This window comes from Aythya fuligula, chromosome 1 (assembly GCF_009819795.1).
Source record: "Aythya fuligula isolate bAytFul2 chromosome 1, bAytFul2.pri, whole genome shotgun sequence".
NCBI classification, from domain to species: Eukaryota; Metazoa; Chordata; class Aves; order Anseriformes; family Anatidae; genus Aythya; species Aythya fuligula.
Window position 1 is genome coordinate 91,115,872 of NC_045559.1, and position 27,755 is coordinate 91,143,626.

The following is a 27,755-nucleotide window of genomic DNA, read 5'->3' on the forward strand; positions in this document are numbered from 1 at the left end:
TTAATTGCTATAGCTGGGCCCTAGAATGGATTCCGGGCAACATCTCTGCACCTTTCTCAGATTAATTTATCAGTTGTGCTACACAAGGAGTTTTCTTTTTATACCTGTGCAACAGTCCACAGTCACACTGTACTCGGACTCTGTCAACCTGAGAATCACTGAATAATTTTAGATGTTAATTACATTTTGCAGCACCTCTTACGAGATTGGATTCTTGTTGATGGTGTAACTCTTCCATTTTTAAACAAGTACACAAACTGTGATTAAGGAAATTACTGAAGAAATCACTGTGGTGAAAAAAAAAAAAAAAAAAACTTGTAATTTAATCTTTTTGGCAACTATTAAGTGTATCCCAGTAGCAATACAGGAAGACTGGAGAGTTGCTGTCATGACAAGCGCTCTAGTAATTTAAAAACACAGAAAAAGATGATAGGAAGTCTGAAGAGCAGGCAAGCCTCACCTGCTAATGGTTCCCTTCTTTTGGTTCTTCTCAATTATAAACTAAATCTGTTTGGATTAATTAATTAAATTAATTTAACTTAATTAATTTCTAAGCTAAAATATTGATTCCAGAATATTAAAGTCAACCTGAGAGTAATTCTGATTCATGTCTCCATTTATGTAAATATTTTCTGCAATACTATTACAGAAAATAATAAAATGGTTATTCTATAAATGTTTATGGGATGACCTTATCATAAGTGTAGGGTTATGAAACTTTATTTTGTGTGTGTTCTGGAGAAAGAGCTTTCTGTCTTTTATTAGACAGAGCTCTGATTGGTTTCAGTAGGATTTTTGTTTCTGAGTAAAGGTTAGTGGAGATCACAGGAATTTGTGGTCATTGTTTGTAGATGGCAAAAGAATTTTCATCAAATACAATGGTGCTCATTATCTTTGGGTTATTTCTGTTTTATTTTTTTTTTAATTAGTTTAAATGGACAGAAGTACCTGAATCTGATTCTCCTTTAATATTTGGTCACTTATATAGATAAATGACTACATAAGAGAACAAAGGAAAAAACAAGAAACTCACTTCATTTTTGTGTTTCTCTAAATCCACAGTATTACATTGTCAACAATGATCAATTATACTATTGTAAAATTAGGATTATTTTTTTTTGGGGGGGGGAGGAGGAAGGGAAACACTTCTGGTATTCAGGTACCAAAATGAATTTGTAAAAATAAAAAAATTCTTTAAACTGTGGATGTTCTATTCTGCCAAAGAAATCTTTCACCTATTTTAGTATTGTTTCTCTTAGTCTGAGAATCCTTGTTTCTTAAGAGAGGCAAGGAAGTATGCTGAGCACCTTTCCCCACTCCTCTAACATCTGGATACCTAGTGAACTTATTCTTTTCTGCTTGTGTTGAGGTAAAAGCTTCTTAACCTGTGGGTCAGATGTATTGCTGGCCAGCCTATCTAGCCATGCTTTTCTGTCTGGCAGTGGAAATCAGTCTTGACGTTGCTGAGACAATCCCTACGATCACCACCCCAGAGAAATCAGGTGCAGTTTCCTCACCATGAATTTAGTATTAACAGTGCTGTCAAAAAAAGAAAAATAAAAGGTGACTGTTACGACATGCACTGCATTTTCATGAAATAAATATCATGAGTTATGTATTTTATTGCTAGTTAGACCTATACTTATTCATCCTGAAGTTTATACTCATTATAAGTTACTTTTGTAGATAAATTCTACATGCAATTTTGAAGCTCTGAACTATTCTGAAGTATGTGATTATAAATGTTGAATTCAACAAAATAGTATCTTTTTTTGTGTGTGTGTGAGATTACATATACACTTGTAGGCCCACAATACATAGAGTTTTAGCTGCACACACCATACTTTCACATACTGCTCACAGCACCTTCCCAGTAACTATTTTAACTATTTTGAAGCTATATTATTATAGATGCTTACAACCAAATGCACTGCACAATTATTAGAATTTGTATGTATTTCCTGGGTTTTACTATGTTCAATGAATGACAAGAAAACAGAGAAGCTTAGTTTTCTCAAAGGTGTCAGAATCACACCAACTATTCTCCCCAGTCCATTGGGTATCCATCATCTGAGTTTTAGAGGTAAGAAATTACATTAACAAAGTAAAGTGTTAAGTTGTGGCATGGCAACCTTCCAAGTAGTTATGATAAACCAGCATTGTTCACTGCTTGGGAAGTTAAACAGAATTATGCATTGTTCTAAAGCAGCTGGGGAGTGGTTCCCCAGGCTGTTTCTTACAACAGTATTTTAAGGAGGTATAATATGATCTAGTACTGCTTTTAATTAAATTAGCCCGAAAGGCAAAAGGCATGCACTTGCTAATTTTCAGAACCGCAGCTGAAAAGTAAACATTGTCAAGGTAAGGGCAAAGTGGCAGCTTTTGGGGAACAACATTTTCATAATGGAGAAATCTTTTCATCTGAATATTTTTCATTGTAAACTAGATAGAAAATACTTTTGAATTAAATACTTTCAATAACAGTTATTGTAACTGTATATGCACTTCAAAGTTGTTGTTTGCTGTCTTCATTTCTTATTGTGGGCAATGAAAGGTAAAGACATTCATGCAAGGCCACCACATGGAATTGTTATTTATTTATGTTATTTATGCTATTTATTTATTTATTCTGAGAAACCACGGACTAAAAGCTTGAGCATGTTTCCAGCATTTTCATGTGTAAAGTGCAGTTTGAAGGGTGAATGCGGTGATTCATTTGGATTTTTTTGAGACCAAAATCTGGGGATCAACTTTCCAGAGGGTGGGAGAGCAGCACTTGCTGAGTCAGATCCTATCACGAATCTCAGATAAGGCATTTAGCCATAGCATATGGGGGGATGTCACTGGAATCTGTGTGAGTTCTGAGTGTTTTAGTACGTACAAAATATATACATACCTTGCATGCATGCTGTTTAAGAAGTGACTTTGGGAAATGAAAGCATCTCTTGAAATAAACTGCATCACTTTTGTCCCCATCTTTCAGATACATCAGGATGCAAAACTGTTGCTATAGAGACTTTTTAGTTGAAATGGAAAAATGGAAAAAGATGCAACATAAACACTTAAAGGGCTGTTAAGCTCTTTTTAGATATCAAGAGCTCAGTCCATGGAATAGCCCAAAATGTGAGAGGAGGCCACTAACCTTCCTACATGTTGTGGAGCTTTCATCCTTTCTATCTATGTTTAGAGGACACCCTGTGGATCTGCCTTGTAGTAGTGAGATTTACCAATCTGATAAATGGTATTAGAGGGAAGAAAATACAAGTAATTCTCCAGAACTTCACTCATGCCTTTGGCTAGTGGTGAGATGATTGTTTTGTTGCAGATATTTTCAAACTTTTACCAGAAAAGCGGATAAATGTCTTAAGTGTCTTTTGAAAAACAATGACCTCAGTATTGAATTTCCTGCGTCTTTAGTATCTGAATCCCCTTCTTAGCTAACATTCTTGGAAAGATGCATATGCTTCAACTGTTGATATTTTTTGCAAGTCTGCCTTTCCTTGCATACATACTACGACTAATCCAAAATCCTTCCAAGTTGATATGGAGGATCCCAGTAGCAGCTTTAGTGAGCCCTAGAGCAAGGCATGTGTGTGAATAGATTGTTTGCATATATTAGGTATGATTTTTCTCCTGAAAGTCTAGTGTTCACTGGTGAATATTAGTGGTGTGCTGTTAGTTTTTTTTTTGTTTGTTTGTTTGTTTGTTTTTTCCATTTTAAAGATATTCAGGAGACATTTTCCAATTTTGCATGAAAAGGAAGTTGATCCATTTCGTATTTAAATGCATGCTGTTCTTATGTATTAGGTAGCCTCTTGGGTATCCTTTGATTTTTACTTCCCTTCTCCCTCTTTTCCCAAGTTACTAAGAGAGGTGTACATCAATTTCTAACTTGATAATTACACCTTGAATTATTTCCACTCCTGCTTTTAGGTTCAGAAAGAATTAGTCTGATCAACATTGTGAAGTCATCTTCCATTCTTCTCCTTTTTGCGTATTTCATTGTTGTAACTCCAAGGATTTGTGTTTGCCCCTTTGAAAGTTCTCTGATGTGATAAGAATCGCTTATGATTGGAGAAATGATGAGAAATGAGGAGAAAAATTTTGTCAAGGAGGGAGGAACAAAGTATTTCCAGACTTGAAAAATTTTGTCAAGGAGGGAGGAACAAAGTATTTCCAGACTTGTTCTCTAATTATATCTGTTGCAGCGAATAGTTTTGATTTCTGTCTGCAGAACTACATATTTATGGATTGGCATACAAAACCATAAGGCTTATTTGTACAACACTTATGTTTTCCCTCAATAATAGGAATAGCATTATTATTGACTTGATGATTTTTACTTTCAAATACTTTTATTTCTCTTATTGTTTAGCTGCCATTCATTGGCTTCCTGTTGGTCCCTGATGTGAAAAAAAACAGAAGAGAAAATGCTAATTGGAGAACAATTTGATATCCAAAGCTGCCCATTTTTACTTCCTTTAATAACTCATGGGGATGATGAGTTGAATATTTTATATTACAGTGTGAATAGTAGATAGTAATTTTCCCTCTATTTCTCTGTATCAGAGTATTGTGATGTACTGGTTTTGGCTGAGATAGAGTTCATCTGCTCTATAGTAGCTACTATGGTCCTGTGTTTTAGATTTGTGACCAAAACAATGTTGATACCACATTGGTGTTTTAGTTGTTGCAGAGCAGTGCTTACACAGAGACAAGGTCTTTTCTGCTTCTCATGCTGCCTTATCATAAGAAGGCTGAGGGTGCACGAGATCCTGGGAGAGGACACAGAACAGCTGGCCCCATTGAGCAAAGGGATGTTCCATACCTCATGATGTTGTGCTCCCCAATAAAATTGGGGGAAGATACGGAGGAAGGGAGATATTTGGATTTAGAACATTTGTCTTCCCAAGAAACCATGATGCATGATGAGCCTTGCCTTCCTGGAAGTGGCTGAACACCTTCCTGCCAATGGGAAGTAATGAATGCCTTGTTTTGCTTTGCCTGTGTGCACAGCTTTTGCTTTATCTGTTTTTATCTCAACCCATGAATTTTCTCACTTTTTACTTGTCTGATTCTCCCATTCAATTGGCAGGGTGTGTGCAAGTGAATGTGTGGTGCTTTTCTGCCTGCTGGTGTTGACCCACAACACGTGGGCTGAGACACCATATTATAGTAAGGGATATTATAGGTGCCATCATTCTGGTATTAGCACTTGGAAAAAAGGGGAAGATCTGTATGCAGTAATTGACCCACAGATGGTGATGATAACCTCATGCCTTTCAACCATGAGGAAGGCAGGCCTGATTGATGCACAGGTGCATTGGGAGGATGTTAGTGGTGGAAGTGGCAGGGAATGTGTCAGAGCCATTGTTCAAGGAACAGGTCACTGACAAAGCAAATGCCTCTTATGTAGTAAGTGTCTTATTCAAGAAGAAGAACTGAAGCTGGGCTATGTAAAAGGGAAAAAAAAAAACAGTTTAGATCACTGAAAGACTGAAGAGTTATCTCACAAAGAGGCTAAAAAGCTTGGTGTGCTTAGCCTAGCAGAACAGAATCTGAGAAGGATCTGGTTGCTCTTCATAATCACGAAGGAAAGTTCAAGCTGTGAAAGTGAAAAGACTATGTTGATAAAAGATGAAGTGGCATAATTTGGCCATGAATCACAGTTTAGACTGAAAATCAGGTTTCCATCCAGCACAGGACTGAGAGTGCTGGAAGACAGGGGCTGAATGTGCATGTGGGAAATTTCAGTAGATGTCATGAATGAGATTACATGACATGGCTGAATGCAGTGGAGGGGAGACTGGCCTCAGGAACTTGCAGCATGTTTTCTAGTCCTGGGTCCTCTAGTCCTGTTTAAGATAAACTCACTAACTATAAATGCTCTCAAAGAAATTGTTGGATTAATTTCAGCTTTGGTTAAACTTTCCTCTGTCTCTTAATGTTATGAAGAGTATAAACAAGAAACTGTTTTAGGCAGGATCCTTTCTCCCCCAAACCATCAACAACTAATAATAATGAAACAGAATGTTACACAGATCTGTTTAAATCAGTGTGTCTCTATACACTTATACCCCTCCGGATTGTGTATGTTTATAAAATTATATTCATACTTATATTATTAAGCATATAGGTGGTCCATGTTAAGTTGCTGTGGCTTTTATCATATTTGATGTCTTATTTTCTACTAAAATATCCATATTTCCCACTTTAATTGCTTTCTTTCCCTTGTTCGCTTGTGAGTATAATCCTAATAAAATAATATTTTCATTTTCTCTGTTAAATAATTCTTTCTCTGCCTCTTGAATTATGTCTGCAAAACGCAAAGAGGCAAGTCTCTGATTCACTTTTAGAATTCAATATAAGGCTGTAAAGGTTTGCAGTAATGCAAACCCAGCACCAAAAAAAAAAAAAAAAGAAAAAAAGCTATTAGGTAGTCCATTGCCTTAGGTGCCTGAAAAACAAACTGAAGCTATTTTTTTTAGGTCTTTGTTGGCCTTGTTTCTTTCATGCATAAAGAGCTTACCACATTCATTCATGCTTTTGTCACCTTCAGACTTGTTATTGCAACCTTGTGGTTACATAAGACAACCACTGTAAAATTTCATCTGAGGTTGAATGCATGTAAATATTTCAGATATGGAGCATATTAAACAGATATTTCAGGAGTTTCTCTGGCTTAGGAACTCTTTGCTTGCATTTATTCATTTGTTCCTTTTCATGGATATTTCTGCATGGTAGCTTTCTTTCTTAAAAATGACTGAAGGGATATGTTTGATATACCTCTAGTTTTCTTTGTGGGAAAAAACTGAAAATCTTCAAACTTTTCTTCTCTGTACTCTGAAAATTCCAAAGCCATTTTTTAGAAGCATCCCATGTTCTTCTCTCATTCTCTGCTGCCTCTTTCCTCATCCATCAAGGCACATAAAAGCCTTTAGAAGACTGTCAGCAATCTTAAAGCTTAAACCACACTCCCAAAGCATTCTGCAAACTAGCAGTAAGCTGTTGGACTTGCCAGATCACAGTAAACAGAGGTTGCTGAAGGAGTTGAAATAGGGAGGTTATGTCAGAATTAAACTAGCCTGTTGAGCAAGTGGCAGCCCTACCAACAGAAGTCGCTGTTGCTTTTCTATAACCCAGTTACATAAACCCTTGTATTTCGGTGTGTGCTGTCGTGTAAGGCTGATGTGAAGTCATTGGACCATGATTCCTGTCAGGTCAAGGCACTTAAATTCTCTGTCTTGATTTTTTCCCATCTATAAACTACAGCTAATAACATACCCCAGAGTTTTCAAGTATCCATCAGGATAGCTGCAGGTGGTGTTTGCGTTAGCATAACACTGACTTCATTGTGCAGGAGGGGAACCTAAGACACACGAAGGTTAAATAACTCACAGGGGACAAAGGGGGGAGGAGGAGGTGGCTCAGGAGCTGACTTGAGAAGCATAAGTTTTGGAGGGCTAGAGGATGAGAGGGGAATGGTTGGAGAGCTGCCTGTCGGAGAAGGACCTGGGAGTGATGGTGGATAGTCAGCTGAATATGAGCCAGCAGTGTGCTCAGGTGGCCAAGAAGGCCAACGGCATCCTGGCTTGTATCAGAAACAGTGTGACCAGCAGGGCTAGGGAGGTGATCGTCCCCCTGTACTCGGCTCTGTTGAGGCCGCACCTTGAGTACTGTGTTCAGTTTTGGGCCCCTCGCTACAAGAAGGACATGGAGGTGCTTGAGCGGGTCCAGAGAAGGGCGACGAAGCTGGTGAGGGGCCTGCAGAACAAGTCCTACGAGGAGCGGCTGAGGGAGCTGGGCTTGTTCAGCCTGGAGAAGAGGAGGCTCAGGGGTGACCTTATCGCTCTCTACAGATACCTTAAAGGAGGCTGTAGCGAGGTGGGGGTTGGTCTGTTCTCCCACGTGCCTGGTGACAGGACGAGGGGGAATGGGCTTAAGTTGCGCCAGGGGAGTTTTAGGTTGGATGTTAGGAAGAACTTCTTTACCGAAAGGGTTGTTAGGCATTGGAACAGGCTGCCCAGGGAAGTGGTGGAGTCACCATCCCTGGAGGTCTTTAAAAGACGTTTAGATGTAGAGCTTAGGGATATGGTTTAGTGGGGACTGTTAGCGTTAGGTCAGAGGTTGGACTCGATGATCTTGAGGTCTCTTCCAACCTAGAAATTCTGTGATTCTGTGAATGGAAGATCACACCAGCAATTCTCTGAAGATCCCCAAGTGGTACAAGGTGATGATGATGGTCTCTTGCCACTCTTCTGGTTTCCAGGTGCTAGTGATGACTTCTGTGTAATGAAACATATTCTATAGATAATAAACAGCATTATAAGAATGCAACTGAATCTAAATGTTTTTGAAGACTGCTGATTATGGATGTTGAGAAAATGTTATCTTTTCAGGCAGAAATCCACATTCCAGTATCTTTAGTTATGCTGCAGATATGGGTTCCAGTTCTTAGCTCTTTGTGGTGCCTAATCTTCACTGTCATGTTTTCTGAACTCCTGACTCCTACTTTCTGGAATAGGAGATTGTTTGTTCTGCAGACCTAGGCTCTCCTGCAAAATCTGATTTTTGTTTGTTTGTTTGTTTTTATGGAAGCAAAACTTCTGTTCTTGCATCATCTGTACTCACACTCCTAATATAGTGTCATCTTGTACAATTCAATTTGTGGAGTAGAACATAACAGCATTGCTAAGAATTACAAGAAAATAATATGTGGAAGAGCGTGCACACACACACACACACAAAAAAAAAAAGTGCCTTGAAAAATGAGGAACAGGAAACAGGAAGAATTGAATCCTTATTAGACATTCACTTGGAGAAAAAAAAAAAAAAAAAAAAGCCCACATTGGAGCTACAACTTCAAGAGAAACTTAAGGTGGTTCTTTTACCTTCCCAAAAGACAAAGCCAATTAGCTACGACCCATAAATTTACAGGAAATAAGGCTCGTTAATCTTGGTGTGTAGGAAACTACTTGTTTTTCAGGGATTAGGACAACAAGGACTAAGTGCTGGAAGAATTTAGGCTACTGCTTCTCTTGGCTGTCTTTAGAGCCTGCTTAAGGCAAATGAACCTGGGAATCACAATCCCAGCAGAGTTGCACAGTGAGACCAGAAGCTCAGCCTTCATGGAAAATATAGTCCTTACATGTCCCACAGTCAGTTTTCTGAGACAGCTATCAGCTCTTTCACTGAAATCTTCATCCTCTCCTAAGAGAAGGAAAGGCCACTACATAAGGATGTGAGAATTTTGTTTGAACAGCACATAAATCATGTACTTAATGCCCAAATTAAATTATTTTGGTGATCAGTTTCCAGTACACCTTTTGTCTGGCTATTGGTTAAACATTCACTTTGGGATGTCTCTAGCAGCTTAAAACTTAAGTATTGGTATAGTCAGCTTGCATAACGCAAAATGTAGCAGAAACACTAATTTCCTAACAGTCAAAAAATTTGTAAAGCTATGTTGGGCTTTATTTCTCATCTGCAGAATGTGGTGCTTTAAAAGAATATTACATTTAGATTATGTGTGTATTTTGATGGGAAAGTCTGGAAAATATTCCCGTGTCCCTAATAATACCCAGTTACAGTGCACTCTAATTACTCTGATGCAGTCCTACCTTACAATGTCTTCTTAATTGTTTTAAAATTGGTCTGTGTGATTTTGAAATGCTTACCAGTGAAGAGGGTGAGCACCCACCCTAGACCCTATTCCACTAAACTGCTTAAGTATGTGATGAAGTGCTTTTCTACATTGGGCTTTTTAATGATCAAAACACAAGTCTGCTTCCAGAGGCGAGTAAAATATAATGCTATGGCAGTTGATGAGGCTTGTATCTACAGCTCTAAGATGAATATGATATTGTTTAATTCATACTTAAGTCTGAAAGCATTTGGAACGATCGGTACATTAATGAAATGATAATTTCATGCAAAATGTCTGACCATTATTTTTCCTGAAAGAGGCCACAGTATTGGCCACATATCTTTATAGGGCTCTTCAAGAATGAATTATTGGCAACTCTCTTTATGTATGAATTACATTCCTCTGATCCCCAGTGAAAAACAAGCCTAAAAATGATTACAATAAGCCATCATTTTCCATAGCAAGCTGCAGTGTAACTTGTAGTGAAACGTCTAACGTGCAGATCCCCTTTCCAATGCACTTTACATACTGATTTCATTAGCAGGTGGAATAGGGCAACTATGCTAAATGAGTAAGGATTTATCCTTTCAGTCTCACTTCTCTTTCTGATATTTTGCAACCTCAGTGCAACACTTTAACCTCATGATTCAACTGTAATGATGTTGTGCATTCCTCAGAGATACGTTTAATCTTTTTACTTAGATAAGTTCTTGGCTTAACATTGCAGTATCAAGCAAGTTGAACAGAAGGAGAATGTAGTTAACCTAAATGGCATATCAAAAGGAGTGTCTCTTTGCCCTGATATTAACCAAAATGGTTAGTGCTATTAATCGCTTGTCTGAGAACTCTGCTGGCTAGCACAGATTTGAAATGTGCCCATGCAGAGCAATGCAAGCCTAATTCTGCTGCCTAATGAAGTCAGCGATATCATTTCAGCAAGAGGGGGCTTAGGCCCATCAAGTACACTCACCTTTTTCTTCTGGAAACTTTGGGACTTTAACTGCACCCTGTATCAGTATTGCAGAAGGTAATGAAGCAATGTGGAGCAGACAGAGTCTAACACACCCAGACTTTAACTGCTTCTTTGGTCTTTATCAGTATGTGAACAAGTGGCATGATTTTTAGAAGCATCAAACACTTTCAGTTCCCCGCACAAGGCAACTTTGTATCACTGCTATTTTCTTGCTGTGAGATGGCTCTAAGGAGTATATGAATTAGACTAAAGGTCCTGATAGCCCAGCTGGATTCTGTCCCTAAAAACGGCCAGGAATCGAGTAGTGTATGAACAAAGCACTCACAGAATGATGCCTCCTGCAGAACAGCCTTGTGCTTGTTACCTATTATGATACTACCCAGCCTCCACTTACACATCCAGGGAATGGGTATCAGTGAAGGTGGAACTGGCGTTATCCAGACTTCAGATTCTTTTGCTTCTCATTTGGAGTGCTTCTACACACCAGGACATTATTTTTTCATTTCATAAGCTTGATATTTCATGGTCTGCACCTAAGTGCCCCATTAGAGCATGCATTGAGACCAAAGGGCTGAACGAACAATTCAAATGCATCTTCTGGTAATCAGAATTGAGAGAATGCTGGAAAATTACCCCTCCTCACCCTGTGAACTGCTTTGAAAAAAAAAAATAAAAATGGCTGTTATTATTGGCTGAGTCTTATTTTCCTTAAAAGCAGATTTTGGAAGGAGATGCTGTTGTGCTTTTTGTACAGGCTTAAGCTAAATGTAATGATAATGAGAAAAAAAAAATCATTGGCATCAAAATGTTTTAGTAGTGAAAAGAATCTGGCTTAAAAGTAGGTATATTGTCAAGGGAGAGAAGTTACAAGTTTAAGAATGTTTAATTGCAGATTAAACAGATAATATTAGTCATGCAGTGGAGCAATAAAAGGCTGGGGGGTGCTGCTTCCTGGGGTGGAAAAAGTACAAGTTTAATAAAATATTAAGTATCATCAGGATTCTGTTATGATTGGAAGCTTTTGTTCCTGTTGAAGCCAGTTATGGTTTACTACTCCATAGGTTACCTGGATAAAATGTAAGTCCCTTTTATTTAAAATAAATGTGGAAAAAAACCTAGGTGAAAAGCAAGAGAAGTAAATAGGGCAAATGCCTGAATCTGTAGGCATATTTTGCTTGCCTATGATTTCCATCAAGGGGATATTCTTTGAGAAATTTTTTTTGAAAAAATAATTACAGAAAGACAGAACACTGGGTAGAACTGTTGTAGTGAATGAGACTGCACAGAAACCAGCTCAGTCACTGGATTGTCTTTGGTCTTCTAGTTTCATCTGCCATTCTTCTCCTCTTGCTTCCTCTGTTCTCATATCTGTAGTATTGACCTTGCAGAAAAGTGCATGTAAAATATTGTCTGTAGGAATACTATGTGTTTGTGAAGAAGTTTGTGGAGGTTGGAGTGAGTTTAGAGAGATTCAAAAATAAATAAATAAATGGAAATCCTGCATTTTGCCTGGGAAAGCTCTGTGCTAGTAGTTTTCTGGGACCTCAGCTTTTCCAAGCCAGTGAACTTTTCAGGAGAGACAGAACTGAAAAACTATTTTTCTGACATATAACCTTTTGACATCCATCCTTCTCCCCATACATCCTTTAAATTTTCTCTATTTTTCTCTCCCTCCTCAATTATTTCCCCTCTCTCTCTCTCTCTCTTTTTTTTTTTTTCTCCTTCTTTTTCCCCTGCTATAAACTCTGTTCTTCATTAACTTCTCACTGTAGGACTAGAAAAATGGAAGCTTTACGTTTGTTTTCTCCTACGAGAAAACCTTCAGCAGAAATCAATATTATTCCTGCAGAGAGGAGCCCATAGCAATGTGGTGTTCTGGTGCTAACTGAACAGACAGAGTGCAGCAAGGGAATCCACACAACCCTGTGCGAGCAACCCTGCTCACCTGCTTGCATGACTGACTCAGATTGGGTCACCTGCAGAGACAAGGCAATAGGAATTAATTCTCAAAGTCTATATTAATTATCAGCCCTTCCTCAGCTTACAGCAGAGAAACAGAGCTTAATATTGACATTTATATTAATATATTTTTAAGGAATTGTTAACAGTTCCTTATAGCATTCTTAGGTCTAAAATCAAAGGTGGGATGAATCTAGAGATGGTTTACTTAACCTATGTAGTTACTCTATAGTGAGACTGTGAAATATGTAAAACTGTTCAGTTTTCAGCTTTTCTATTTGGCAGTCTTTATTCACATTAATTTTACTTACTTTTTTACTTACTTTTACTGACCATTGAAAGGTCCTGGCTGCTTTTTCTGAATACACATTACTGGACCAGGTGCTCAGCTAAGTACAAACCAGAACAGCTCTACTGGTATCAGTAAAGTACTGACAATTTATACCAGCCTGAGGGGCTGGCCTCTAATGATTCAAGGAGGATATGAAAGCTAGCATATATCAAAAAATGGAGAGCAAGTAATTTAAAAACTAAAGATACTTTAACCAAATCCTGGAACTTTGCCTAAAATAATAATTTCCATCCTGTGTTTGAACTTCCACATTCATCAGTTACTTTGCCGTACTCAGAGGTTTACTTACATTCATTGCTGTGAGAATCCCTCCTAAAATACACACTATAACTGACATAGATCACAATCACATCAAAGTGGGTTAGACTTCAGAGAAGATAGACAAGAGGATAATTTGCACTTACACAGTTTCTTTCATCCAAAGAGTTCAAAAAACTTGTATTCATTAGCTCTAAACACCACTCCTTACAGACAGGTAAGCATAAGTACCAAGCCCTCTTCAGACACACGAAAAATAAAAGGTAAAACAAAATGGAGATGGCAAAATGCAATATCAGAATGACAGGAGGCACCCCGGTTGCCCAGACAATTAACTTTCATGAGCCATTATGTTCTCTATTGTGTCACAGCCCAAACTGTTGCCCTGCAAGTCCAAGATCTTACTCCTGGCATGTGGCTGTATATTTAGGCTGTCCCACAATGAATGCTATGGGAAAATCATTTCATCCACAAGCTGAGGCTTGGTTTTGGGGTAGGTTATTTGTCAAAGTGTCTCTGCACCATTCTGAGCATGGGGTATCTTAAAATACCAAGCAGACAAGAGCAGGTACCAAATAGTTATAAACGGTGGTCTTTGGCAGGAACATAAACACTACAGCATTACATTAGATCATTACCAAAGCCCTAATGTGCAATCTTTGGGCCAAAGTCCGACCTCCCCAGACTTTGGGGATAAATTTGTTGTATGTAGCTGGGCTAGAACAGCCTGTGTGCCAGGCAAGCTTTTGGGACTGAAAAAGCAGGAGAAACAGCTCAATCCACTATAGGGTCATGTCTGTGCTGAGCAATGGATTAACTCACAAACTGAAAGTAGGTGCCTGACCTTAAGAGAAGGGAGGTTTTATGCTAATTAGTAGCACTCAGGGCAATGGACCAGAGGGCTCCCTGGGCCTTTCAGAGTAGGGTTAGGTGAGTGAAAACAGTCAGAGAAAGCATTAAAAGCTGAATCTTTGGAACAGTTACTATAAAGAAGCTCAGCAAGATATTTCTTACCTAAACTCCAAAATAAGAAGGGCTAAAAGGACTAGGAAGAGGTTTCTGGGCCTTTCACCTCAAGGTCAGTGATTGCATCTGGCTTCAAGATAAACACTAAATACACCATTACCTCTAACAAACACTGGTAGGCCTTTGTTAAATAAGCTATCTTGAGTAGGTGTCAACTTTCTGGTAAATAAACATCTCCTTAAACCCTGTTTAATGCTATTAACCCCTAACAGATCATCTGGGCAGAAAAGGGAATCTGTGAAATCTATGAATCTGTTTCTCACCTTCTGGAAACCAATGCTGAACACGGTGACTGAGTGGTGGTCCAATAGTACAGAGGGACATTACCCCATTACTGCAAATATCCAGACGCCAAGGAAGACCTGGGTTTCCAGTGTACCTTACCTTAATATGGAAATAAGGAATTATTTTCAAAAAGCTTGTATAACGCAGAAAAGAGTGGATTGATCTCCTTACCGTGTGACACTGTTTTTCAGGACCTCTTTAAAAAAGGGTAGTTGACAATCAGAAAACGGGATGACCCACCAGGAGCTGTTTGCAGGAACTATTCTATCTCAGGCTTTCTTGAATATCTTTCATTATAAAATAGTCAGATTTGCAGGTAGAAATCTTCTGTATCCAAATTTTCCATATGGGAAATTTCTTGAGAGATTAAGTTTTGCTTATTCAACAAGGACTTGTTTATTTTTTTTTCAGTTAAATTCACAATATCAAAGTATAATGAAGTTTTGAAAAATATATTTGCCCTGGCAAGATCTGCAGATCAGAACAAAAATAAAATGTGAAGTCATTTCTGTTTCTGTGCAAACTGGTATAAATAGGGAGTGATCACATTTTTATGTCAGTGCAGTTTCACCAGCGTAGAATCAAGCAGAGTTGAAATTAGGTCCAAAAATACAATTGTTTATTCTCATGCTGGCTTACGTTCAAATTGACATGAAAGCTTTCTTTTATATTTGAACTGACACTACCAGGAATGAAAACAGAATCAGCTCTACAGTCTGTAGCCACTTCCACTATCTATACAGTATTCGTACAATCTGGTTAGTTGGTATGTATTTGCAGAATTGAACTTGGTCAGATTTTATGATGGTGTAAATCTGTGCATCTCTCTGCTGTGTCTCCAGCTGAGCTGAGCTTGGCCCATGAAGTTTAGATTAGCCAAATTAAGATACCTAAACTGTTTTCTAAAATGGGTTAAAATCCATTGAGAACTAAGGGGAGGAAGGGAGGAAAAGTTAAAAGTATATATATATATATATAAATAAATAAATATATATGTGTGTGTGTGTGTAAGTATATATATGTGTGTGTGTACATATACATATATGTACACATAACTGGAAACCTTATGTAGCTTAAAGAGTGTTGTAGTGTTGTTCACTGTTTTATATGTAAATCTATGTACTTGCAAAACTTCAGGAAAACTAAAAAAACTAAATGCACTCTCTCTACTTTTAGTAATTCAGTTTCAAAATACTGTCATGACTTTTCCTCAGTGTAAATGCCTTTCTCCACTGAAGCTGCATGTTTTGTATTAAACAATATTCAAATTAGATGCAAGAGTTGAAATAATATTCTAAGGTAATGGTTATTTTATCCACATTTTATCTCCTAGTTATAAATTTTATACATTAGATTATACAACTCCCAATAGATCTTGGTATAAGAGACCTCAATAAATCTCAAACCATTCAATACAGAGGAAATTTATTTGTTATTTGTGTCATGTTTTATTAGTGCCCTGCAGTTCAATCCTGACACTGGAGAGATCGTTGCCTTTGCCAACAAGTAAGGAAAAAAAATCTTTACAGCTTTAATTTATGGTAACAATATATTTATTATTTTTATACTGTGCATCTTAATTCTCAGATTCAGGTATTCTAGCATATTTGTCTCAACATACCTCTCCAAATTCTGTGACATAGTTATATTTTATGCCACTGATATAGGCTGCATAAATCAACAGCGTTTAAGTTGAGCATGCATGGAGAAAATGGTATGTAAAAAGAGATTTTATTTTCCCACATTGGATGTAAAAGCCACACAGTAACGAGACGGATGGATAAATAGATAGAAATTCCCTTTACTTTTCAATCTCTGGGTACCACATCTGTGTGGTACATTGTGCCAAACGCTACTACTTTTTCTGCCGCTGTTGTGTCTCAAAATTGCTTTGTAATTCATGAGCTATGCAGTCATCTCTAGCTCTTGGAATAAAAAAGGTAGATTCAGTCTCTTGATATATATAATGGATATAAGAGTATTCATTTTCTTTTTCTCACTCTATAATGGATGAATGGAAGAGAAATCTGGCTTCCAGCTTGTGAAAAAGGCAATATTTCACCATTATGATATAAACAGAAGACTACAGAGCAGGGTTGTGAGGACATAGCCACAAAATACATTTCCCAGTTTGAAGAGGGGTGCAGGGGAAAGAACTAAATAGTACTTACAGCCTTTTTAACCATTAGGATGGTGATTATATAATTTGTTTCAACCACGGGAATGCAATTAAAAACAGGTCAGTAAGTAGTCCTGTTTTTCATCCTGGTTCCTCCTTCCAGTCTCATGGTCCTAAGGCTAATTCCACCATTTAGCAAGCCCATATACCCAGCTGCAGAGGGCTCCTGCGCAGGGAATTTATCCCCATTGCAGCCAGGCTGCGTGCCAGTTTTGTGAAATATTCCCCCAAGGAACTGCCACCCTTGTAATGAGACTTTCAAGTTCCTTGTGAGTTGTATGAACTGATGGTTCTTTCTCTTCTCACTGCTCCCCATAAAGGCAAACCATGGTCTGAATGCACAATTAGCAGTCACAATATAGGTTGCCCACCTGCAGCTCTGGCTTTCTCCGTGTCCTTGGCCAAACCCCCACACCTTGTGGTAAAGTGGAGATGATAATCCCAAACCTGGATTTTAGCAGCTTCACTTTCTTGATGGAGAGGAAATCCTGATGGATGCACCATGTTGTTACCAGGCTAACTGTAGGTCTCATGATCAGTGTTGGTGGGTTTCATTATGTCAAACTTACCGTGAACATTATGGTCAGCTGCAAAACTTTCTTCAAGAATAGCTTTCCATTTTGACTAAGCTACAGGTAGTGCAATTATGCTAAAATGTTATTTCTAATAGGAATGTTTGAAGATGTTTTCACAAATGAGAAACTTGAAGCTTTACTTCACAATGACTTTTCAGTTTTGAGATGTGCACTGAAATTTTATATTGAAAATAACTATTATCGAGTTGACATTGGATTGGAAAGTTTTCAAAGGAAAATACTGACTTTCTGTCCTTGTATAAAAAGGAAAAAAATACAATCAGGTCCCAGGTAGAAAATCTTTTTCTCAAAAACTCCTCAGTTATCCTTTCTTCCCCCCATAATGGTTTCGTCAGTGTCTCTTAGGTCTTTATATTTCCGTCATGTGGTGTTTGTTTCACTGCAAAGATGTCTAAAAAAGAAAACAGGATAACAAAACATGTTAGGAGTGTAACGCCAAACGGCATGTGACATTGTTTTTGGTGCAACACTATCTGTCCGTGGGAGAGAACCAGACAGCCAGAAGTTATTTTTGAAGCTCTGCATATCAGGTCAGATGCTGAGAGGTGCTGAGCACACCTCAAGCCCTCGAGACCACCACCGAGGGCACTGTGCCCTGCACCGCAGCATCTGAGGGCCTGGGCCCGTGCTCAGGTTTGTTCAAAGATAAATTCTCTTCACATCTCCTTAGTGCAGTGTAGGCGAAACTTAATCTTTTCATCTCATTCCATCAGCAACACTGAAAATAACCTAAAACAAAGCCTGAGATCTGACACAGGAAAATAGTCAGATTGGACTGGCTGCTCCTTTCAGTTACTCTGCCTGAATCATAAAAATACCAAGTGACAGGAGATTTATCTGCTCTGAATACTTCTCCCCTTGCAGTTCAAATAGCAGCTTTTTGGCTTTGCTATTTTTTTCTATTCATATGTGATTATTTTCTCTGCTTCCTTTTATTGTTTGTGTTTTAGGTAGAACTCTGAAAAACTTGTTTCAGTTTATGTTTATAGCTTTGTTTTTCTTTTATCCTCCGAGCTTCATGTGTTGTTTAAGGTCAAATACCAAAAAAAAAAACATCATAGCAAGTCTGTTAAACTCGTCACTCCATTTCCAAGGGTGCTGTTTGACCTCAGAGAGCCTCCTTTGTACCCGTATCAACAAGCTTTGTTATCAAAACAGTACCACCAACCTCCATCCTGAAAAATTGCTGACAGCCCAGGGACAGGCGAGAATTTTGTCCTGATACTTTCTGTAAATTCAGCAGGGCCCACAAACATTTTTTTGTACTATTTTTTTTTTTTTCCCCCCACTCCTCTTTCCTGCAATGCTGTTGAGAGCTGGAATGAGTCCCTCAGTACTAAGAGCCCAGGAGAGGGGGAAGGGACATGCTGTTTTGCAGAGTGAGGGTTACTGCTTTCTGCCAGGCTTCTCTGTCTCACCTGTGGTGTGGTTCTGTGGTGTGGTTCCCACCCTCCTTGTATAGCTTGATGTTCTCTATGCAGTGCCCCTTGTGCTGTGCTGACCTTGTTTTTGTTTTTGTTTGTTTGTTTTTATTATTATTATTATTATTGTTTGTTTGTTTTTTTATTATTATTATTATTTTTTTTATGGAACATCCTGAGCACGGGTTATTTGTTCCTTGTTTGCATTGTTTCTTTCAGCCATTTTCCCTCTTCTCTGATTCCTTTTCAGATAGTTTAAAGGACTCCCTCTTTTTCAAGGCCTTATTTCAAAGAGGCAGTCCTCTTCATAACTACTTGTGCATGCACATAAAACCCACAAAGCCATGTGCCTATTTACTGTATCAGGGTCTTTATCTCAAGTTGTCCTTAGTTTTCCTTTTTTTTTTTTTTTCTTCCTTCACATTTATTGCTCATTATGTGAACAGTCTTGTTAAGGGGAAAACTTGTTACAGTGTCTAGAATTGGGCTAACAGATGTTTACATTGCTCTTTTGGTCTATTAATGTAGAACCTTATACATCAAGTAGTGATGGGACTTGAGAGCTTGCCGTTTCCAGATGAGGTACTTTTATTTGTGTGACATGTGGAAGGATCTGGTCAGAAATCCAAACTATTTGCTGTGCTCTTAGTGAGACACAGACAAATTACTGAATGCAGGGATAATGGAACATTTTAATTCTTGGTTCAGTAGTTCAAATCCATCCAGTTCGTCAATTGCAAAAACTCATTACTGTCTGATGGCTGCTTAGGACTTACTTGAAATTAGCGGGGGCGAATGTGGGAGTGATGGAGGGGCCTTACAAGGGGGGAGGTAAAAGCAGGAGATCATCTTCTGTCACATGCAGCACCTTCCCCTATGACCAAGAGTGCCATCCTTGCTAGCAACCCCAGCTCAGGAAGCAAAAATACAGCGGCTGAATAGGCCAAGCTACTCTCTGCTGCAAAGGTGGGCTGTCACAGCAGTGCCCCAGCACCCCAATGAGGACCCCAGAACCAGCAGCAGCTGGTTGGATGCTGGTGGGCTTCAGACCGCATTGCTGTAAATGTGCCACATTTTTAAACACATTTTAGAACATCCTTTGATGCTTTATCTGTCTCATCAGAACAATTAGCTCCTGGATGCTCTCTGCACAATAAAGGAAATTAATTAGAAAGAGTCAGATGCTGTGATATGGAGTGATGTTTAGGAGGACTGCGGTGTTTCAGGTGGGTTTTGATGTTGCAGCAGCTGAGCTGGAGACTGTTGTCCTGAGTGGCTGGGTATAGCTGGACATAAAGATTTTTCTGAAAGGGAGAAAGTCACCTTATAAAAGCTCTGGATTTCCACCCTGCTAAACGTTGTTTCCTGTGAGCTAAAACATAAAAGGTATGTGTAAGGGGGAAGCAGCCACCCTGAGACATTGTTATGAGTACCACAGTGCACAAAGAACAAGGAATAGATCATACCTTTGTGTTTTCAGTTCCTAGATACACCCTGGCTAAAAATCAAAGTGGAGTAGCTCTGCTCTTGCTTCCCCCATCGTATTTCTAAATGGATTTTCCCTGTGAGGCACTGAGATGCTAAACTTTGATCATAATCAGCTGACTCTGAAACCGACAGATATCAAGAGCCATTTCTTTTCTGTGATGTACGCAATCTACTGACATGAAAAGAATGCATTTAATATGATTGAGAGAAATAGAAGTTTGATCCCAAGAATTTGAAGTCAGGGCTCCTGTTTGTAAAACTTGAGGTACAACACTTTTTTTCATGTGCCTGACAGGTGATCAGAGAATTTCTTTCCCCTTTTCAATTGTTTTCAGTTTTGTTTCTAGTGTTTTTGTTTGTGTGCCTGTATCCCCAAGAACAGTGCAGGCTTCCTCAATCTCTGAACTGCACTATTGCCAAAGAGGCCAAAACTTGGCTGTTCCTTAACCTTCTCGTAATGCCAACCAGAGACGGTATTGCTAGGTTTTGCAAATCTGTCTGTAGAAGTTCACAAGAATGTGTAAATGTAGGAATTTGACTCAACAGGGACCCTCATGGAGTACAGACACTGTCCTGTGACATGAGAAGTAGGTTATCAGGCCTGGAAGAAAGCTTTGGAATAAAGGATTTTGCTGGCTGTCTCTACAGCTGCATATTGCAGGCAGACTGAAGAGGTGGATAGGTTCTGGTCCTCTGTGAGGCTTCCCCATCACTTTAGTTGGTTGAGAATCGCTTCTTTTTCACTTGCAGGATTGGAGTCCTCTCACATCTCCAACTACCAGTTGCTGACCACTTTGTGGAATTTGTATATTGCAGGGAGCAAGCCCATATCCTAAAATCTTTGCCATTCCCTTTTGGTGAACTGATCTGACCTAAAATCTTAATCCTGGAGTGTGTGGAAACAAGCCAGGCTGTATCCTGCTCTTACATGTAGGACAACTGATGAAATAAGACTATCAGGGGAGCTGTGGATGACAGTGGCATTGCTTAGAGAATGTGTACTCCTGCACTGCACGCTGTTGGGCAAATACAGGAGCCTGCCTGGCAGCAGACAACAAGAGCATAGCTTCACCATGAACAGTTTGTGCCAGGAAATGGGAGGCAGATGACAAAATATGATGTCATTCAAAAAACAAAACAAAACAAAAAAACACGTCACGAGTGCAGAAAGCTCTTATGTAGCAAAAGTAGCTCCTCTAAGCATTATCAATAACTTCAAAGGGAAGGCATCCGAATATAATAAAGGCAGGCAGCTAATGCTCCTAATATGATTTTTAAAAGTTTTCTCAAGTACCAAAGGAGCCCTTTTAATGCATAACCAAATTACCTGTTGAATGGATGTATGCTGCAAACTAATTTTCTCCCATGGGAGTCTGAATATGTTAGAAATACTATACTCCAATGGCATTTGCATCTGGAGCATAAATGTTCTGTTATTGAGCAGCAGGAAAAAAAGCCAAATAGTAAAACTTGGGAAGTGAAGATAAAGGGGGGAAATACGTGAAGGGCTGAAAGATTTATCAACTTGTGTGTTGCACCATTCTCTCTCAGAAGCATAGGCAAAAAAGAAATGAAGGGGAAAAAGAGCTGTGAACCATGATGAAGATGATTAAAGAGGATACAGAGCAGCTGTCAAAGCAAATATCAGGCAGCATTAATAACTTTATATCACATCAGAAGATAGTCTCATGCCTTCCCAAGAAAACAAGGGATTTTGCTGCTGCATGGGGTAAACAGAACAAATCCTCAGGTGTATACACTAGTCTTTGTTGGTCAGAGATACTCTAGTGTCAATTCAGAGCAGAACAAGAGATTTTAATGGGGTTAATGTGACTGCATGCTGCCATTTATTTATTTATATATTTTTTTTTTAAAAAAAAAGGTTCTAAGCCCTCAAAAATCTAGAGGGAATAACCCTCGTCAGTGGGGAATTTGCAACTTCAGAGGAAGCAAAAAATACATTTTCTTATTGCCCTTTCTTCTGTATAGAGGAAAGGAATTTTCCTGTATACAGGAGAAAAAAAAAAAAAAAAAAAAGGAACAAACATTTCTGCAAAGAGCTCATTTTTTAGTCAAACCATTGACATTTTTCCTTCCCTAAAAGCATAGAGAACTTTCATCTCATGCAAATTTATGAAAAAAATATGCTTTGGGCCACACTGTGGAATTTTGCCTATTTTGCCTTGAACCTAAGCAAATATCTCTTCTTGGAGCCACAGAGGAAGCTTATCAGAGATCTGGCTGGACAGCTGGATCTCCTTTGCTAGTGTTTAAGTGAAAATTTCTTTTGATCAGATTTACTATGTCCAAATGATCTCTGCATATGGGTTAAGAAAACATTCACAATCAGACATGAGAAAGTGAGTAAAATCATTGCCTTACAGGGACTGAACAAATTGTCTTAAGCATTTTGGTGTCAGCGTGGTGTAATGAGCTTATAAATTGGCATGAAAGACATTTCTGTGAGCTCTTATGTTCTACATCTACAGCTAGTAACCAACAGAACCATACGCTACTTTGAAGTGTGTTGGATTATTTATCATACACAGCTTGAGTTTCTTATAGGTTGTAAAGTCTCTCAGGAAGGTATGTTTTGGTATTGCAAGTAGCACGAAAGTATAATCCTTCAAGTTTCTGCAGCACCATTAGAAAGAGCTTCGGTGGGTCTGAATAGCTCCCCTGCATGTTAAAAAATAAGCTACCTGAAAGAGAGCTATTATAGTCTGTAGTGACAACTGTTCCTAATCCCTTTCTGTAGAAGGGAAACATCTGATTCAGATCTATCTAGAATTATTCCTGGTTTGTCCCCATTGGAGATGAAGAAGCATATCTGTTCACTTATTTAAATGTCCCCCCGTTTTTACCTTTCCCTTTCTCCTCCACCCCTTCTAAAACAAGGTGAACAAAGTGACTGCCAGAAACTAACGTTAGCTAGAATTTCTGTATGGGCGTTTTCATGAGTTTCAATAAAGCTGGAAAAAGTAGAGTTCTGTCATTTTCTCCTGGAAAACTTAATCTACTTTCTTACTCTCCAATCCCAATTATGTCTTTAAGATCATAGCTGTTCTGTTCTTGCCTCTGCCTTTTGTGTAAAATCTGTTTAAGGGCTACGCATTCATTTCACATGGAAAGCAATTTTTTTAGTTTTTCAATGCAGATGTAAAGACAAAAGAATTCATGCTTGTGGAGAAGTCCAATATATTATTATTTCACTCTGGGATATACTATTTCTGTATTGTTTTAATAGAAGATGGCACCCTTTCCCCCCCCCCTCCCTTTTCCCTATTCTTTTTCTTCCTTAAACTTTGATCTCTTCACTGTGTGAATTGTGTTCAAATTTGTGGGAATGCCCACTAAAACCAGTTAAATTTGATTTATTGGCTGGTACCAAATGAGCATATATAGCTAGTACTGGCCTTGTAGGAAGGAATTTTTACCGTTTCTCGGCATGCATCTGCTTAGAGGAATTCACCCTCTTCTATATCCGTGTATAATGATTACTTAGATATAATAAGGATGGTGAAAGGGGTGGATGTTCTTCATTAGAACAAAAGGCTGGTAATAGAGAAAAATGACTATCTGAGATAAAAGCCTGGCAACATGAAAGATCAGATGGGTTACTCATATGTAATTACTCTCTTGAATCCATATGGTCGTGGTGTATTATATTATTCCCACTCAGCATGCTAGCGGCATTTTGTTAGTGTCTCCTGTTATTAACCATATCTACTTCATTCAGCCAAAGACTCAATACTTGACTTGTAGAATTAATTTTTTTAGTGTCCTAAATAAATGACTCAACATTATTAGTCTCATTCTGCCCAGTCTCTCACTACCTGCCATGGGAATAGGGAATAAAGGAGCCCAGAGGAGTTTTTGTAAGTGACACAGAATTTTCACTTGATGGGAGAACGTGGGACCCTCTGCAAATGAGATCTGGGAGTCTATCATAATGTCTCCAAGTGGGAGTTACACTACTTTGGCCCCAAGGGACTTTCAGAAACGTTATGCTAACAGTTCATTTTCAGAAGTGTTTTAGCAGTTCAGTTGTGTTAACTCTTGTGTTCTTTAGGCTTCCAAGAACTTATATCACATTTGGAAATGGGACTTTGCATACTGAATCTTTTAGGCAACAGCAGTTTGTGTCCATAAATGAGCTGAAGTTTTTTTGTCTGACTGGAATCAGGCAATTAGCAATTGCCGCCTTGTTTAAAGTATGTGTTGGGGGAAAGGGAGGGAAAATTGAAACTTTCACACAAAATTGATTTACATGTATTTTTCATAATTTAAAGTATTTTCATACCTTCTTTTTATTATTTTATTTAAGTAATTCATTATATTATTTTTGAGGGGTCTTGACATTTTTTCATGCCAGTCTGTCTTTGCCTGACAGGAAGGCTTCCCAGACTCTACATGTGAGATCCTACAGTATAGTCAACTCATAAGGCTTCCAGTATGATTTCAAAGGTCTTTGAAGAAAACCAGAAGAGCTTCAGAAACACTTCAGTAATTTGCAGGCTCGTACGAGTAGACATGAGCCACTTAGCTTATAAAATAGAACTTCTCAGCCAATGCATATTTTTCTCAAAATAGCTTTTTATTGGCATTATCAAAAAACTGTGCAGGCTGTCTAGTCACATCACTTCCTTTTATTTATCCATTAAGAAAATATGTTACATGGACATGAGAGCTCTGAAGGGACAATACATATGTACATGTCCTGTGCATATTTCTCAGAGTCTACATGCACGCTTCTGCTCATTGCCTCACAGAAAGCTTCCAGAATCTATTGGTTAAAAGTTTTTGATTGACATTTGTTTGAAGATCAGCTACATGAGGGTGGTCTTTGTTTCATAATGTAGTCTCAATATTTTCAGTAATTTAAATACTGGAAAAGGAAAATTTCTCAAGGCAGGGCTAAAGCTTTTTAAACTTTTATTACCACAGACAGAAAATACTTTTCATTCTTTTTTTCTAAAAACACTCCTCTGGGTGGAATCCCTGCTCCCCATCAAGCAAGTGTGATAGTTAACCATGGTCTTGAGATCTTGTGAGAAAATACCTAAGAATCTTCATTCTTTAAGATAAAGAAATCCTACTGTGCTTGGCATTCTTTCACCAATCTTTCACCCAAGGCTGCTGTACTCCTGTGTGTATTTTATGCTTTATGCAGGTGCCATAAAATAAGACACAGCTGAAAATATTCACTTGGGAGCTTGGCCAAAGACTTCAGCCCCAGTCAGAGCAGGCAGGTGCACACTCAGAACAAAAAATGTGGAGGAAATATCTTATGTCCTAACAAAAAGAAGAAACAAATGCAAATTCCTTAATTGTTATTCAGACTGGAGGGAGGGAAGAGTGTTATTCACACTGTCAGATAGCTTTAGAATAATTAACACAAAAAAAATTTGGGGATCAGAAAAAGAAAAAATGCATATAGTTCTCTTGTTTTGGAAGAGATTACTCCTGAATGTGCTGCTAATCTGACTAATACAGTTACATTACATTTTGGGGGCAAAGGAGATTATGTGGGAGGAATTAAAGAGATTTGATATGGATACCATATTTGGTAGAACTTCTAATGAGATTACTAAAAAAAAAATAAAAAATAAAAAAAAAATCTGCTTCATGCATAGGCTTGACTAAGTCCAGAGACTCTAATGAGATCATGTATTCTGTCTCCAGTAGGGTAAATGGTGCCAATTCAGAACTGTGGGAATAAAATTCATTGGACTCTGATTAACTCAAGCATTGTAGCAGTACCCAAATTGGCACTTACAATTTCATGTCTCTTGGAGATCATAAGGAAATGCTGTAGAAATAGCAGAGGGAGTCAGTTCTGTACCAGTGGTGATGCATATTTTTTTTCACCAAACTGAATTTCATGGATGAAGTTTTATTTTCCTATTTCTTAAAAGGGAGATTTTATGCAAGTTTTTTTTTTTTGTTTGTTTGTTTGTTTTTTGTTTTGTTTTGTTTTTAATGAATTTGGAGTTGAATCGATGGTCTATCCCTTCTGTTCATATGATTTCAGATGCCTAAAGCCACAGGATATGAGGTGGGTTATTAGATATGCCTTTCCAGAGAGGAAATGGTAAGACAAAAATGGCCTGCCTGAAGTTACAGTTTATAGATTAGAAAAAGGCACAAACAATTAAAAGACAGAAACAGTTAGGGCAAATTACTTGCAATCAAGCTGCAGCTAAATGAGCTTCTTGATGAGGAAACCAAATTTATGTTGTTTAGAACCACGAAGAAATGTTCCTAAAACAAACAAAAAAAAAGTTGAAGGTGAGCAAAGTGTTAACACAGTTGGATACAGATGTGCTGATAAGAGAAGTTATGGTTGCAATTAAAGTTCTGGTCTCGGATAATAAAAAATAATAATAATAGTAACTACAGAGATCTTTCCTGTCAAATTCAGTGAGACAAAACCTTAGCAGGTGTAATGGTATGGTTATATTCAGGTCTTTTCCCCTCTGTTTCCACATATGGCTAGCAACCTCAATAATTAGTTTTGACTCAAACCAAGCAAAATTTGGCAGTTCAAGTCAAAATATACATTCCCAATAAATCATTTATGTAAAGAAAAAGTTGAGTGCTAAGGGTGGAGGTGAATACATTTAACACTAGAATTAAACATTTTGTTCTCTTTTTTATAAAAATGTGAATTACCTTTTTGGCAGTTCTTTGAAAAAATCTTTGAAAAGTTATGTATATTCAGTGATGAAGACAGAAAGTCATACAAAGCACTGAAGATGTGTGAAGGTTTCAGTGTGAAACATCACATTTTTCTCTTTGTTACTCTATATACATTTTGCATTCAATGTAGTATTTCATCAATTTCACTGAATGCTAGTCATTGTCTACCTATATTTATCTGAAAGAAATGACTTTAAAGACTTCATAATTATGAAAAGGCATCAAGCAAAGCTATCCTTCTCCATTCTTATTGCATTCGAATGATAGGCATAACACAGTGGAAAAAAGCAAGGTATAATGGGGCTTCCTATTGTCAGTCAGAAAGTGCAAGTATATGTAGAGAGAGATAATATTCTGCTGACATTTTCCCTTATCTTGATTCCTTTTCTCATTTCATGCAAAAAGTGTTGCAGGACCTGTGGAAATAAGCACCTAGAGAAAGAGAGTGAAAACCTTTCAGTCCTGAGCTAGAAGTGCTGGCAGTCATAAGTAAGGAGTTGTGACAGAAGTTTGAAAGTGAGTGGCCCTGTCAAGTTTAGAACAGTAAATAAGAAGCCCAGATCCCTAAGTTCCATAATCTTATGGAGCATTAAAGCACTAATGATATTGTATATATTATTTTCCACTCAGTTGTAAACAGTGTTTATCATTTGGCAAGCTTATGCAATGTTGAAATGAAGAGATCATAACATATTGGGCCAGTTAGCAGAAAATACAGCTACTTGAGAAGGGAATGCATCTCACCTCAGTCTGTAAAAACAAATTAAGAATATGGTTTTCCATTGGTTTGTCATAGAGCATCATTTGTTTGTTTAGGTTTTTTAAGGCTAGAATTTTGAAATTTAAAGACTGATTTTGTAGATATACAGC

The 27,755-nt window shown here is 38.1% G+C and overlaps 1 long non-coding RNA gene across 1 annotated transcript in view; it reads left to right on the forward strand.

The window, feature by feature from the left end:
• The first annotated feature begins 2,269 nt into the window (after positions 1–2,269).
• The window catches only part of LOC116502295, a 127,546-nt gene continuing 102,060 nt past the window's right edge, over positions 2,270–27,755 (forward strand). Inside the window, exon 1 of the long non-coding RNA XR_004254555.1 lies at positions 2,270–2,361. This is a non-coding gene — a long non-coding RNA (uncharacterized LOC116502295). The remainder of the gene's footprint in view (positions 2,362–27,755) is intronic.